Here is a 16,901-nt window from a genome sequence, read left to right as displayed (position 1 = left end):
ATCAACGGATCCACTGGCTTCGGTGTTTTCAATGTAACTTCAACCACCTTCCAAAAACTTCCGGAACCGTGTTCGGTTTATGTTGCTGAGCTGGCAGCAATTAACTTCGCTTTGGGGATAATTTCCAATCAGCCCGTAGACCATTATTTCATCTTCTCGGATAGTCTTAGTTCTATCGAGGCACTCCGGTCGATGAAACCTGTTACACGCATCTTACTTTCTTACAAACATAAGAGAGCAGATGCGTGTTTTGGTCGAAAGATCATTCAAGATTACCTTTGTTTGGGTCCCATCTCACTGCTCAATCTACGGCAATGAGAAGGCAGACTCGCTGGCAAAGGTGGGCGCACAGGAAGGTGAGGTTTATGATAGACAACTCTCGAGTAACGAGTTTTTCCCATTAGTCCGTCAGAGTACTCTTCAAAGTTGGCAAAGGAATTGGACACACAATGAACTCGGACGGTGGCTATTTTCCATAGTTCCAAAAGTTTCTGGGCGAGCGTGGTTCAGAGGTGAGGACTTAAGTCGAGGCTTCATTCGCGTGATGTCGAGACTTATGTCCAATCACTATTCACTAAACGCACATCTGTACAGAATAAACCTTGTCGATAGCAACTTATGTAGGTGCGGAGCCGGTTATGATGACATCGATCACGTAGTTTGGTTCTGCTCGGAAAATGACGCCTCCAGAGAGCGACTATTGGATACCCTAGTGGCCCGAGGTAAACAACCCTTCAGGGAAATTCGAGGTGTTTTGGGGGATCGTGATGCGGTCTATATGCAGGCCATTTATAGTTTCATTTGTGATTCTGACATCAAAATCTAATTTTTTTTTCTTCTGTCAAAGTTTTTTTGTACTGTCTCTGTCTCTATGTTCCGTAGATCTCCGTTACTCAGGCCATCCGGAAGACGCTCCCAGTAGAACCAATCCTCGAGCACGACGACACGCCACAGCGCCCCTCACGCCAAAAACCCGGATGAGCAGCCGAAATTCCTTGATTCCGAATCCTAAGCCTCGTCCATCCTTTAATATTGTAAACTAACCTCGAGTCACCACGAGTACGCTGGCTCCTATCCCTCTCTTACTAACTGAAAAAAATGACATTGATTGTATATATCACAAAGAAATATGGCTCCGTAAAGTGTTATACACGCCTGAGCCTACCAAATAAACGAACTTGAAAAAAAAAACATTAAGTTTTGAAAACAGCTTTATGATTTTGTTCAGCGGCGCAGCCAAAATTTTTGATAATACACTACCGTACGAGACAGTATGGTTTAAGTCTAAATTTCTTTCGAAATTCCGCGGAATTCCGTTAAGTTTCGTTAAAAGCTAATTTTTTCTAGCGAAATTTTTGTGATTTTACGAAACGAAACGAAATCAAGAAATCAGATTTCGCCACGCTTAAATTCCGCGAAATTCCGCGGAATTTCGTTTCGAACCACCTGAAACGAAATTTTTCGAAATACCGCATATGCTTAAATCGTACTACCAAATTGGGACTTGTTCTCCAAACTTCAGAGGGTTCTATCAGCCCCCTGTTGAAGAACTGTAATCTTTTTCTAAAAATTGCCGGACAATGGCATAACAGATGTTCCGAGTCTTCCACATGTATACCGCAGAAGCGACATACATCATCTTGAAGTTTTCCTAGCAGCTTCAAGTGATAACGGCTCGGGCAATGGCCTGTTACAAGACCTGTATATGTGTTAAGATCTTTTTTTGAAAGATCTAAAATTTTGCGAGTGATAAATATGTTTGGTGTGATGAAACGTTTAGACTGTCTCGCAATCAAGGTGTTCTTCCAAATGTCCTCTATTTTTTAATGTTCCCAAGATTTGAGTTCCATTCTATGAGAACAAGCAGATACACCACGAAAAGGTTCTGGACCTATGAATTGTCGAGATGAACCAAGTCTTGCCAGCATATCAGCTTGTTCATTGCCTTCAATGCCACAATGACCAGGAACCCAATATAGGTTCACTTTGTTACGACTACCCAAACAAGTTTAGATGTGCATCTTGCTGGGTAGTTTTGAAACCATATTCATCAATCTATTTGAGCACTCACCCAGACTAACTGAACAATTTGTAGTCAGTCATGTTACTGCTGGTCCATCGTTGGGTTTCCATTATAACACTCAAATAAGTATTAAAATCAATTTTATGCAACTCATATGAACACTATATTGGTTATTAAAGCGCTCATTTGGTTGGTATGGAAAAGTAGGCGTTTTTTTACTTAAACATGATGCAGGTATTATGATCCGAAATTTCAAAAAGTCTTTTTCCAAGCTGCGATAAATCGTAAATAACTTTTAAGCGGATAGAGATAGAAGGTTGCTATTTTTAGCAAAATATTCGTTATAAAATTCCCCATCTTTCTATGTATATCTAGTTTCGAAAGCATTATGATGGATACCCGTTTTGGATTCATTAATAAAAAATATTAAGAAAAATTCATCATTTTTGGGCATTTAAAGCATCAGTGAAAAATATATAGACCTAAAACAAAGAAACTAAGACCTAAAACAGAGAAATATTCATTCGAAAAGCGAAGAAAGAATTGTTTATCTTTTCCACCTGAAACATTTGGCAATCCATTTCTCAAGCCAATACTTCCCCATGTGTAAAGTACACATCCACATTAGAGGACTGATAAAGTGAGGTTGTGTATAAGCTATTTGCCAGTCGGTCGTCAAGCTCAGACCCGACCGCTTGCGTAGGCTTTGTCGCTGGTTCCCTTTTGTCGCTTGTTTCGCGTGCGCATCCAAGAAAAATTGATTCCCTGTACATAACGATTCAAAAGTTTAATCGTTCAATGAAAAAGCGCAAGTAAAACGCGCACGCTAAGATTTTCTCACAGCATATAAGAAGACACACCCGCATTTTTTTATCATTCCATTATTTCACTTGTCGTAAGACGAGTTTGTACAATCCCATTTAATTCCACCACTTAATTGTACCTTGACAGATACGTATTTCGACCTCAACAGTAAGGTCGTCTTCAGTGTCTCGTACTTGACTCGACTTCGTCCGATTATCCAAGTCGAGTGGTTTAATCCCCGGAAATAGGCAATTAACTTTAATTGAACTGGTCAAATTTAGGGTCTATGAGTGTGAAAAAAATATGAAGAAGCTCAGAAAAAGGTGTTCTATCAACATGTTTTTCAAAATTTAAAAAAAATCCGATTGTATAGTTGAAACGAAATGGGTTTTGCTTTCGGTGGTAACTGATCAAATTGCATTTATGGAAACTCAGTGTAAGGAAGTTTCTATTGCACCATTCACTGAAATCGTTGATGAACTGCTGTAACTGCAAACAATCGTTAAGGTGTCGGATTACAATGTGTGCAACAACTTCATGAAACTGTTCCTGATAAACACTAGTTTGAAACGTAATCGAAAATATCTTCGCTAGTTTGCATCCTGGGGATATTTGTTGAGTATATCGTTATGCCTTAGTAAGCTATTTTATCCATGTTTTTCAGGAAAATCAGGAAAACTCTTCTTGATACTTTTAGCAAAGGTAAAGCACTTTCTAAGGATGCTGAATAAATAAATTTATGGTCATTAGTGTTTGGTGATCACATCTTTTTGATCTTTTTGTTGTCAAACTGATTATTTGGAAATTGAACAAAACAGAATTCTGCTTTTGGATTAAAGCTGTGCGAGTTGAAAGGTAATTGTTATGATCAAATCATGATCACATATCTCAACAGAAATTTCGAATCGAAATTCAATTTTCAACCAATTTAGGACATCAGCCTTCCCGATCGGAATCTCTTTACATGGTACTCTGCCTTCCCTATCAGAGCCCATTTGTAGACATGCAAGACCTCTATCCAGTTCAATTTAAAACATCCGCTTGCACAACCAGTGTTTTATATCTGCACTTTCTGTATCAAATTTTAACAGGATCTCCGCCTTCCCTATCGGAGCTCTCGATCAGAGCGTATTCGACATCATAAGTTTCGTCTGTTGTAGATTGCTGTCCGAAACAAGAGAAATAACGCACTGAACTCAGATTAGTGAAAAGGGGAAAGAGAAAAGTGAAAAGTGTAATGAAAGAAATGGGAAGAAAAAAGAAGGAAGTGAAAAGTGACACAGTGTTGACCCGAATTTGTCACTCCCCGATGTTATGTTATGTTTATCACGTCCCGCTTTTGTCACGTTTTTGACCGATTTTGTCACCACAAAAAAATTTGGTCGTTCTTTTTATTTTTGGAAATTATTAGCTAGTTGGACGGTCTCATTTGCCCTCTCTTTAAGAAAGGGCACAGACTGGAGTGCGCCAATTACCGAGGAATAACCCTTCTCAATTCGGCGTACAAAATTATGTCCCGTATTCTGTTCAACAGATTGAGACCATTTGAAGAGTCCTTCGTCGGCGAATACCAAGCAGGTTTTCGTGAAGGCCGATCAACGATGGATCAAATGTTTACCTTGAGAAAATCCTTGATCAATTCCGGGAGTGCAACTTGCAGACACATCATTTGTTTATTGATTTCAGGGCGGCGTACGATTCGGTGAAACGGAATGAATTATGTCAAATTATGCTTGAACATGGTTTTCCGGCGAAACTGATACGGCTGATTCGTATAACGTTGGACGGATCGAAATCAAGTGTAAGGGTTGCGGATGAAATATCGACGTCATTTGTTACCTTAGATGGAGCTGGTGTGCAAAGAAGCGGTACCATTATCACAAAATCGCATATGCTCCTGGGATTTGCGGACGATATCGATATTATCGGAAATGATCGCCGTGCCGTGGAAGAGGCTTTTGTGCCTTTTAAGAGGGAGACAGCGAGGATTGGACTCACGATCAATACCAGCAAAACGAAGTACAGCGCTGGTGAGACCCCGCCTTTAACATCGTTTGTAAACCTTTGTGATGCATCTGCCAATCGACCGGGATGCAAGCCTGCAAGCCGTGTGGAAGCCCCTAAGCCCCCCATCACAGTCGTGCATACCCAGCCAGCGACCAACATTCATTCCGGCCCTGTGTATGGGTGTGGTGGAGGGGTCTTCCAAAACCCAAGTGCAGGCAAGTACACACATGGTTTCAATAATGACCATTCACTACCTGATGAAGTCATACTACCTAGTCAACTTTCATCGGTTCATTCATTCGACCACCGATCGCCTCCGGGATGCACGCCAGCCAGTCAAAAGGAAGCCCCAAAGCCCTCCATCACAGTCGCGTATTCTCTGCCAGCGGCCGACAGCCATCCCGGACCTGTGTATGGGTGTGGTAGAGGGGCCTTCCAAAATCCGAATGCAGGCAAGTATATATCCGCAACAAGCAAGTCTCCCCCTCACCCATCCTCCGTTCACAGTACATCGCTCAACTCACCATCACGAGGACTGCGCGTTTTTTATCAAAACACCCGAGGACTTTTGACCAAACTTGACGATGTTTTCCTCGCCGTACTCGATGGTGAATATGATGTTTATGTGCTTACCGAGACCTGGCTCGACGAGAGGATTTATTCAGCTCAACTATTTGGGAAGATCCATTAATTACGTAACGCAAAAATCGACGATTTTCAACCCCCCCTCCCCCCTATGTCACACTTTTTGTATGAATAATCAAAACTTTTTGTATGGACTGTCACACTTCACTCAACCCCCCCTCGCCCCTCTAAGCGTTACGTAATTTATGGATGTTCCCTTTGGTGATTCCTTCAACGTGTACCGAGTCGACCGAAGCTCTGCCAACAGTAATCGCTCACGCGGCGGCGGTGTCTTAATTGCTGTTTCAAATGTACTTGCTACCTGTCAAATTGCTATTGGGCAATTCACCTCAATAGAAGCTGTTTGGGTGAAAGTGAGTCTTACTACACAAAACGTTTTCATTGGTGCACTGTATATCCCTCCTGACAGACGTCACGATTGTAACATAATGCAACAGCATTTAGGAGCAATTGAATACGCATCTTCTTTGACTGACCTGATGGATGTACTTCTTCTACTTGGAGATTTCAATCAACCTGGTCTTATTTGGTCACCCTCTGGCCACCGGTTTGCGTTTCTTGATTCAGAAAATTCGACGACTACTCCTGCCAGCCGCCTTCTCATCGATGGAACTGCTTTTCTTGGATTAAGCCAGATTAATTTGATACCAAATTTCCAATCACACTTCCTGGATTTGGTGTTCGTGAGCGAAAATTTAATTCCTGACTGTACGGTCATCGAGGCATCGGATCCCATCGTTCCTCTTGATAATCATCATCCTGCTCTAGAAATTACTATTGCAAATAGCTGTCATGTTAGCTTTGACGATAGCTCAGATGTCGATGGCTTGAATTTCCGCAAGACTGATTTCCAATCGCTCCGACGCAGTTTGTCCCGATTCGACTGGAGCGCATTGAAAGACTTGGACATCGATTCAGCAGTTAACCGTTTCAACTGTTTTCTACGGGACTGTGTATCTGCATCCGTACCGAAGCGCCAGCCTCCAAGAAAACCCCCATGGACGAACGCTACTCTACGCAATCTAAAACGGGCACGCGCTAGAGCTCTTCGCGCTCTTGCTAATCGTCGTTGTACTATAACTAAAAGGAACTTCTCAATTGTCAGCAATTGTTATCGCCGCTATAACATGCAACTTTACAAGCAGTATGTGTGTCGTATGCAGCAGAATCTTCGGCGCAATCCCAAGGGGTTTTGGTCGTTCGTTAATACTAAGAGGAATGAAATCGGTCTACCGTCAAGATTATTCCTTGACAACAACGTTGCATTGAATGCTGAGGACAAATGCAACCTTTTTGCTAAGCACTTCTCGTCCGTCTTCTCAGTAGCTTCGCCGTCTCAAGCTGACATTTTGGGTGCATTAAGTGATGTACCTGACGGCGCTTTCGGCATCGACCTTTTTTACGTTGAGACTGATATGGTTGTTTCGGCTATTAAAAGAATCAAATCATCATTCTCTGCTGGTCCTAGCTTAATTCCTTCGGCAGTGTTAAAAAAAATGCTCCGATATTTTGGCCACCCCTCTGCGCATACTATTCAACCTATCACTTCGTCAGCAAAAATTTCCTACTCAATGGAAATGCTCTACCATGTTTCCCGTATTTAAAAAAGGAGACAAAAGTGACGTAAGAAACTATCGGGGCATTACATCACTCGGAGTTGAATCGAAAGTGTTTGAGTCGCTGATCTATGAGAGAAGTGTTGTTTCCACCTGGCAGCCACTTCAGTTTTATCTATCAGCAAATTCCCTTGTTGGTCGTTGCACATGACGGGAGATGGCGCTGTCTTTCTCCGCACGCCATTGACAGATTCATAAAACCTCCGCATATCGTTCTACTCCATTTTTTCCTGCGCCTCACTAATAACTTGTTCTTCGTACTATTTTTTCTTCCTGCGGTGGGTTCGTTTTTCGGCTGCTCTTGCTTCCTTGTACCGATCTCTATTCGATAACAAACACTGAAGAAGTTTCCAAGTAGGAAACGAAATGCGTATCTGATTGTTGATACATAAAAAAGTTAATAGTGGAAGTAAATGGAAGAATAATAGTCTTTTAACCTTGATCTCTATTCGATCGGGTACCTGACACCAACATCCGGCTTCTGGCAACGTTCTTCTCGTCTGTCACTCTCTGACACTCCACATCGAACCAACCCGTCCTGGGTCGCCTCTGTGCAGTGCCTACCACTTCTCGTGCTGTTGTGCTCACCGCTCCATGGATCGACTCCCATAGATCGTTGATGTTGTCGCTAACGTTGATTGCACTTATCCGTTCGTCGAGCTTCTGGCGGTACTCAGCCGATACTCCTTCCGCCGACAATCGCTGGATATTGTAACGCATCGTTCGCCGTGATCTTTCGTTCGATACAGTTGACAACCGTGATCGAATTTTACTGACAACGAGGTAGTGATCAGAGCCAATGTTCGAACCACTGAATGTCCGCACATCGATAACATCCGAAAAATGGCGCCCATCTACCAGAACATGGTCTATCTGGTTGCAAGTTTCAACATTTGGGTGTCTCCAGGTGTGCTTTCGGATGTTCTTTCGTTCAAAGTAGGTGCTGCTGATGGCCATCCCTCTGGCAGCAGCAAAATTTACTAGCCGTAGGCCGTTGTCATTGGTAGCGGAGTGAAGGCTCTTCCTACCAATTATGGGACGGAAAAAGTCCTCTCTACCGACCTGAGCGTTGGCATCTCCGATAACAATTTTCACGTCATGCTTTGGGCACTCTCCATAGGCTTTATCAAGACATTCATAAAACGTGTCCTTCACGTCGTCGGATTTATCGTTTATCGGTGCGTAAACGTTGATTAGGCTGTAATTGAAGAATTTTCCTCGTATCCTCAACACACAGATTCGTTCGCTAATGGGTTTCCACCGCATCACTCGCTTCATCTGCTTGCCCATCACTACGAAACCAATTCCATGCTCTGCTTTTTCACCGCCGTTGTGATAGATGTTATACTTGAATGCAGTGTTGGTCGTGGGGTCCACGGCTCGGAATTCACGTTCTCCGGATCTAGGCCATCGGACTTCTTGAATAGCAGCCACGTTCACTCCAACCTTCTACAGTTCACGAGCCAGAAGGCTCACTCGTCCAGGTTCATTTAGGGTCCTGACATTCCAGGTACCGAGTTTCCAATCATAGTCCTTATTTCGTTGCCGGGTCGGTTGCCAAAAATAACGTTCTCTTTTTCTTCTATCTCCATTTTTCGTAGTATATGAGAGGCTTCAGTAAGCTACCTTACCGGGGTCGCGTTACCTACATCGCGATGATGGGGCTGCCACCTTAGGTATAGCTGACGCGATACAGCATTTCGTTAATCAGCCGCTGGGTACCAGGCAGACGCTGTTTGAGCCGCACCTCCTGGTGAACAGACGCTCGAGGCGTACCTTCTCACTCTAGCTGATGTCAGAAGGAAATAGGTGGAAAAATTCAAAAGATTCCCAAAACTTATTAGGGCATCCAGGATCCATAATATATGAAAGTTCAAAACAACTCGAAACATTTCGGGCTCAAAAATTCTCCTTGAAATCCTACTAGAAGCTCCTATGGGAACTTCTGAATTCCTCCAGAAAGTTATCCACAAATTCATCTGAAAATCGTTCGAAAATCCTTCCCATGTAATTGTAATTCCTCCTATTCTCCCCCCCACTATTTTTTTTAGGAAAATCACGAAGAAATTCCTTGAAGATTTCTTTTCTTCTCTCCAAGATTTACTTCTAGATATTTCTTCGGCTATTCTCTCTTCAGGAAGAATCCGGCATTTCCTTCAGGAATGCATTCGAGAGTTCCGTCAAGAATACATACGAAATTAATTCCCAAAATTCTACCAGAAGTTTCTTCAAAAAATTATGACGGAAATCCTCCGATTTAGCTCCATAATTTCTCTTGTTAATCTATAAGAAATTCTTTCGGAAATTCTTCTAGGAACTTCTCCGGGCATTCCTCTCGGAACTCTTCCTTTAATTCCTCCGAGATTACTTCCAGTAAATTTTACGAGAATACCTCCAAACATTCAATAGCGAAATCATCTAGCATTCCAATCTGGAATTTTTTTCGCAATTACTGCAGAATATTCTTCAGGAAATCCTCTAGAAATATCTTCATGAATTTCTCCTGGAATTCGTCTAAGTATTTCCCCAGAAATTCTTACAGATATTTTTTCGGGAGTTTCGTCAGGTACTTCTCCAGGAATTTATCCGGGAGATTTTTCGCGGAAGTGCACTAGCATTCCTTCCGAACTTCACTCGGAATTTACTCGGATATCTGCCAAGAGTTCTTCCAGAAATTTCTTCGGAACAATCCGCAGGGATTTCTTCAGCAATTCATCTGGGATTACTTTCAGGATTTCGTCTGGGAATTTCTGCATTAATTCCTCCTGGTATTTTTCTGGGAATTCCTTCAGATATTTTTTCGGAAATTCCTTTAGGAACTTCTCTAAGAATTATTTCAGGACTTCCATGTGGGAATTCCTCCGGAAGTGCTCGTGGGAGTTCCTCCGGGAGTTCTTCCAGGATTTTTTTCCAAGAAATTCCCCGGTAATACCTCCAGGAACTTCACAGGTAATTCTTGAACGATATTTGGCAGGAATTTCACGGGAAATGGGATTTCGGAAGTTCCTTCAGGAATATTTTTTCTCTTGCTCAAGGGTATTCCACCGGATGTTCCTCTGAAGTTCCACCAGTAGTTCCTTCGGGAATTCAATCAGGCTTTCTTCCAGGAATTCATTTAGCATTTCTTTTGGCATTTATGTACAAATTCCTCCAGAAGTTCCTCGGAGAATTTCTCTGGGAGTTCTTACGGTTCTTATTCCTCCGGAAGGTTCTTTTAAGAATTCTTCCAGGAGTTCCTCCTGGAATTTTTACGGAAGTTCCTTTGGGAGTACATCCTAGAATTCTTACGAGAGTTCCTCCAGGATTTCCTCCGGAAATTCTTCCTGTAGTTCTTCGATAAATTCCTCTAGAAGTTCCACCAGCAGTTCCTCCGAGAATTCCTCTGAAAATTTCTCCGGAAATTCGTATGGAAAATCCCCCAGAAAATCCTCCGGAAATTACTCTGGGAGTTCCTCCGGGAGTTCCTTTTCAGAGAAACACCCGGAGAAACTCCCGGAGGGATTCTCGTAGAAACTGCTGGAGGATCTCCCGGAGAAATTCCCGAAGGAACTGCCGGAGGAGCTCCCGTAAGATCTCCCGTAAGAACTTCCGGAGGAATTCCAGGGGGAACTCCTGGAAGAATTCCTAGAGGACCTCCCGGATGAGCTCCCAGAGAAACTATCAGAAGAACTTCGGGAGGAATTTCCAGCTTAATTTCTGAAGAAAGCCTTAATAATTTCCTGGAATAGCTTCTGGTGGAACTCCCGGAGGAACAACTGGAGAAACTCCCGGATGAATTGCTTGTGCAAATCCCGGGGGAACTCTCGAAGGAATTTTCTGGAAGAACTCCCGGGAGAACTTTCAAAGGAACCCTGTGGAAACTACCAGAAGCATTTTCAGAAACAAAAGAATTTATCTCTCAAATCTCAAATCTCGTCTAGCTGAAACCTTTGTTGGGGTTTGTAGCTGGACCATCATCATCATCAGAGAACCTCCCGGAGAATTCCCTGAGGAGCTCGCAGAGAAATTATCGGAGGAGCTTCTGGTGGAAAATCTATATAAATTCCTGAACAAGCCTAAATAAATTCCAATTCTGCCGAAATTCCCGGAAGAATTTTCAGAGGAACTGCCGATAGAACTACCGGAATAATTCTCGAAGGAAATCCTAGAGAAATTTTTGGTGGAAATGCCGGCGGAACTCCTGGAAGAATTCCAGGAGGAATTTTCAGAGAAACTCCTGGAGGATCTCCCAGTGGAAATCTTGAAGTTTCCACCGGAATTCTTTCAGTATTTTATTGCGAATTAATCTAGGAATTCCTCCGAAAATCCCATTGTTGATTTCATTTTCGGTATAATTTCTGTATAAATTTCTGGTGGAATTCCTGGAGAAATTTTTGAAATTTTCACAAGAAATTATTCCAAACAATTCACGGGAAAATTTATGGAATTTATACAAGAAATTCGAAGATTTTTCGGTTAATTCTCAGGAATATTTCTTTTTTTCTGCGGGATTTCCACGGAATATTCTTATTCTTAAAAATTATGGGGAACAGCACGAAACTATTTAAATTATTGCAGGGAATTCTGCAGAACTTATAAAGAAGTTCGTGAAGATTTTCTTGGAGTAAATAATGGTGGAATTTTCGGATCAATTCCCGGTAAAATTTATGGTGGAATTCCTGAAGACACTGCCGAAGAAGTTGCTGGAGGCATTCCTGAAGAGTCCCTGATAGAATTTCGGATAGAATGCCAGGAGCAATTGTCGAAGGATTTCCTGGAGAAAGCTTGCATATTGATTTTTCTGCCTATTTTAAAATAAATATTATTTCAGAGAGGATTTGTTTAAAAATTCAGATGTATGGTTCTAGTTTTCTTAAACTTATGGAAGAATGCAGGATTTTTATAATAATTGTTATAGCCGATTTCATATTCTTTCTGAATACTAAGTTCGTTGATATTTTTCTCACTTTATTTAAAAATATCTGTTGAGCAATAAATCACGCATTTTTAAATCCATTATTGTTTTAATCATTTTTGTTTCGATTTGGTTTGGATTTGGTTTCATGTGTTAATATTCATGTGCTTTTATAAAACTACGATTTAGAAGACCAAAAAATTTGCCCCCCCCCCCTTCTCGGCTACTGTATGTATAACACAAAACGCTAGTCACTTCACGCTGCCACGAATTAAATTAGTTAAATTGTCAAGGAATTCAGTTTCAAAAACCTTATAAACTGGATTCAAAATTTTACATACCTCGTTGTCGAAACGAAGAACTGTAATGTTTTGTTGTTTATTTTGACAGTTTTAGACGATCTCTATGGTTAGGGTGGCTCCCGAAACGAGGATTTAAAAGTTTTCATAGGGTGTGCAAAAAATATTGCTGTGTAGCGTTTCACGTCTGAAAACTCATCGGGTGTCGGTCTTACCCAAAGTGTCGGTTTTACCCATAATACATGCATTGATTTCATCAAACGTGTAAAATTAAACGATCTTGATTCAATTTCAAATTCATGTAAATTTAACGTCGAACCCTGAGACGAGACCTGCAAAGACGGCTTCTTTTTCCTTGTTTTGATTTTCATCACAGTTGATCATCGATTCTCAACTGTTTCCTTGAGTGTTTCACCTAAATCCCGGGTAGAATCTTCTGAGCACAATAAAAGTGTTTGTGATTTACGGATTTGTAAACTTATTTTTATAAAGATTTTCCTATCGGAAATAAAACACGTATTCATAACAGTTCAATATTAAGCTGTCCGGCTTTTCTAGAATACTTTTCAAAGTGAAAAAATACTCGTAAAACAAAATCATTCGGAATACTTTTTGAGGGATACCAATACTTTTACACAAAAAGGTGCTGGTTGCATCTGACAATTCGTGACAGCTCTTGCTGGTTGCAGATGAAGTTACATTTTTTCCTCTTTGCAAGTCCCGTCCCAGGTCGAACCTAATTTTAGATGTTTTTTTATGCTCCAAAAATGTGTATCAAAATGAAAGTAAATTTACAAAAAAAATCTAACTGCAGTTATACATCGGCACCATCCGCATCGGTTATTGTGATATCTGGAAGGATGATTCCCTATTTTCATCAGCTACACTGAACCGAAGTATCATCCTTGGTACGACTGATTTCGCATCTTCCTTCTCTTTAATAAGCTTCCTCTTACTACCGTATGCTGCCCTGGCGCATCTGACCCACCCGCCTAGAACCAAAAGAAAATCATCCGATCAGCGAACAATGGTCATGGATGCATGTTGAATGTGTCCTCTTTCATAACAATGAAAGTGTTCATACCGAACAAGTGCCATCCATTAATCGGATGATTATTGTTTTGGTTCGGCCCTATTATGAAATGCATTCGGAATTGGTATGATTTTCATTGCTGTTGTGAATGAAACTGATTTGTTCAACTTACGTTGGCATCGGCATTATCGCCATTTGTATGATTTTACTCAGAAGCTGAGCGCAATTTTGTAGGCAGTAGAGTTTTTTTGTATTGCAATTTTGATATAGGAAATCGCGTGAACGTCAATGAGTTCGGTAAGTAAACGGCAGTATTTACTAAATAAAAGTTAATTATAAACTACTTATTTTCTAGAGTAAAATGTACTTTTGGTCGAGCTCTTGGCAATGGTCGCAGGAGATGACGGGATGGAGCAATCAATTTCAACGGCTTTGGATGGCGTATATAAATCCGGCGATGGTTGATCTTATAGCTCAGCTGGTATCAGGTTGGTCAAGGCTTACGTATTTTCCGTGTATGAATTCCAACGTTGACGGATTAATCGGAATACGGCTCGAATGGCTCGAAGGATAGTTATAGTCAACATAACGCATCGCCGCGGATCATCATATTAAGTATAATTTTTTAACCAGTTGAAAACATTACTGCGATGAAGGAATTCAATAAATTTTAAATCTAAATAAAAAAGTCTTTTATATAGAACCAAAGGAAATAATTCATTACAAAGCAGAAACAAAATAAATCAAAGTTTATATGGGAAGTATATTTGACGCTTCCAATTACTGCTTGAAACAAATACGAAAATCATCTATCTTGTCATTCGGTATCCGCTTGAAAGTCAGTCGGTTGTTGGATGATTCGCATATAGTACTTGCCATGCGGCATGAGGTATAATGAAATGGTTGTCATCCACAAAGCGTATGATTTTCGTTAAGGGGCGGGAGCGAAGCTATGATCAGTCGATATGAAGCTGATGTTTTGGTTCAGTGTAGACGTTCGCTCCAAAAACAAAGTACCCAGCAAGGAAGGTTACTCTAACTTTAGCATAATGTGCATCTATCCTGTTAGATAGTTACACTAACATTCTCACTAACAGTTAGGGTAAAGTGAGGCTAAAGTTACGCTAGAATGACACACTTTTGTTAGGTATGTTCATGTTTGGTGCATAATTTCATCTAACCTGTTATTCTCACGTTAGGGAAACGTTAGATATGTTTCGCTTTGGGCGGTTAGGTAGCGGTTAGGTTCGTTCCAAAAGGATTTTCATGCTGGGTTATTTACATCCAGCTGTCATTCAAGGCAGAATTATGTAAAGTATATAAATATTATTTACTAGAGAATGTATATAATTACATAACTGCCTCAAATGACAGTTAGATGTAAATACTTTATTAATAAAGATAGATCGTGGGAAATTATTTATTGTGCCAAATAAGTAGTACGGAACGCCTGCATCTTTAGAAATTTTCGCCAGAATAGCCGTGCCGAAGCCAAGATCCGTTCCGGGTGCAGCTTGCGGACAGCGAGGCGGGCAGTAAGCAGGCTCTCCACGGATTGCCGCTGGGAAGTAGTGAGCAGTAATCTCGGATCATAGACCGTGCCGGCAGTGAAGACATGCGGCATCGGCATAATCTGGTCCAGTGAGCAACCGGCTGCTTTAGATGTTTTCGGCGGAACAAGAGAACCAATGGTCCGCTGCTGATTCAGGATGCCAAGATGCTCGCTTTTGTTCGTAGCAGAAATGCTGGGTGCTCGTCGCAACCAAGCTCGATATTCAGCCGAGGCAAAGATTAATGCACTGCCGATTAAACGATGGCGAAAATCCTGAGGATCCTTACTTGAGAGCTGAAAAGATTTCCGTCGTTTTCGTACTGTAGTCTGAACTAATCGAACACCGGACGGGAGGGTTTTGGAGGGATCCAGTGGCGATGAACCGTACTTTGGACTGCATGAATGCGGTGGAGGTTCCTAATGTCCGCAACGGTCAAGTGTGTCGCCGGCGATTGAGCTGCTTGCATAAGGTCGGATGTTAGGCGTGTCTCCCAAGTGATTGGTAGTCTGCGTATCCGAGTAGAAGCAGGTGTTGATCGAAACCGCTTCGTGGAAACCTTTGATAGGATTGCGACATGGTAACACCGGTTCCGGCTGACATGCGTCGGTTGGCGCTTGGGTAGAACGCACCTTTTCGGCAAGACTTTCTAGCGTGCCAGCTTTCTGATGGTACGAGTGCGAAGATTGGAAGCAATGCGCTCTCTTCGGTTGTTCGGTGATGACTTACGGTGGTGGTGGAGGTTTATGGCTCCAGCTGAGTGTTATCACTGACTGGCCCAGCCGGGGACCGCAATATAGATCCAGCTATTTGCTCTGGGGACTGTAACTAGTAATGCCCAGTTTAATACGGGAGTGAGACTACCAAGAAATCCTTCTGAGTTACATACAAGAAACCCTTCTGAGGTTCCTTTAGGAAATCCTTCGGAGATTTCTCCAAGAATTCCTTCGGAGATAAATGCAGGATATTCCTCGGAGATTTTTCAAGGAATTCCTTCTACGATTTCTTTTGGAATTCTTTCTGTGATTCCAAGAGTTGCTTCAAAGATTTCTCCGGAAGTACTTTCGGAGATCCCTACAAGAATTCGTTCAGTGATTTCTCTAGGAGTTTGTTCGGAGCGTTATTTAGTAGTTCGTTCGACGATTCCCCGATGAGCTCTTTCGGAGATGCCTAATGGAGTTTCTTCGTAGATTCCTCCTTAAGCTCCTGCAGGAGTTTCTTCGGAGATTTCTCCAGGAGTTCTTCCGGAAATTCCTACAGAAGCTTCATTGGAGATTTCTCCAGGAGTTCCTCCGGAAATTCTAACACGATTTCCTTCCGAGATTCCTGTAAGAGTTCCTTCGGAGATTGCTACAGGACTTCCTTCGGAGATTTCTCCAGGAATTCCTGGAAGATTTTTCTAGGAAATACTTCTGAGATTTCTGAGATTTTCTTCTGAGGAAGAAAATCCTTCAGGAGTCTTTTAGGCAATTCCTCCAAGATTTTTTTCGGAGCTGCATCTTGGCAATCTTGGGAGATTCCTTCTGAGGAAGAAAATCTTTTAGAAATTCCATCGAAGATTCGTCCAAGAATTGAGATATTCTTCTAGGAATTCCTTAATAGATCCCTCTAGGAGTTCCCTCGGAGATTCCTGCAGGAGTTTCTTCGGATATTTCTCCATGAATTCCAGGAAATCCTTCTGAGTGAAAAATCCTTCAGGAGTTCCTTCTCAGATTCCTTCAAGGATTCTTTCGGATCTGCATCAGGGAATTCCTTCGAAGATTCCCACCGAAATCCCTATTGAGATTTCTTAAAGAGTTCCTTGGTATATTTCTCTATGAGTTCCTTCGGTGATTCCTCCAGGAATTCCTGGAAGATTTTCCCAGGAAATTCTTCTGAGATACCTCGAGGGAACCCTTCTGAGTGCTCTCCAGCGAATCCTTCAGGAGTTCCTTAGGAGATTTCTCCGAGAATTCTTTCGTAGATGCATCCAGGAGCTTCTTGGGAGATTCCTGCATAACTTTCTTCGGAGGTTCCTTCAGGAGTTACTT

The sequence above is a fragment of the Armigeres subalbatus genome, chromosome 1 (assembly GCF_024139115.2).
Source record: "Armigeres subalbatus isolate Guangzhou_Male chromosome 1, GZ_Asu_2, whole genome shotgun sequence".
Lineage (NCBI taxonomy): Eukaryota > Metazoa > Arthropoda > Insecta > Diptera > Culicidae > Armigeres > Armigeres subalbatus.
Note: the sequence above shows the minus strand (reverse complement) of the source record.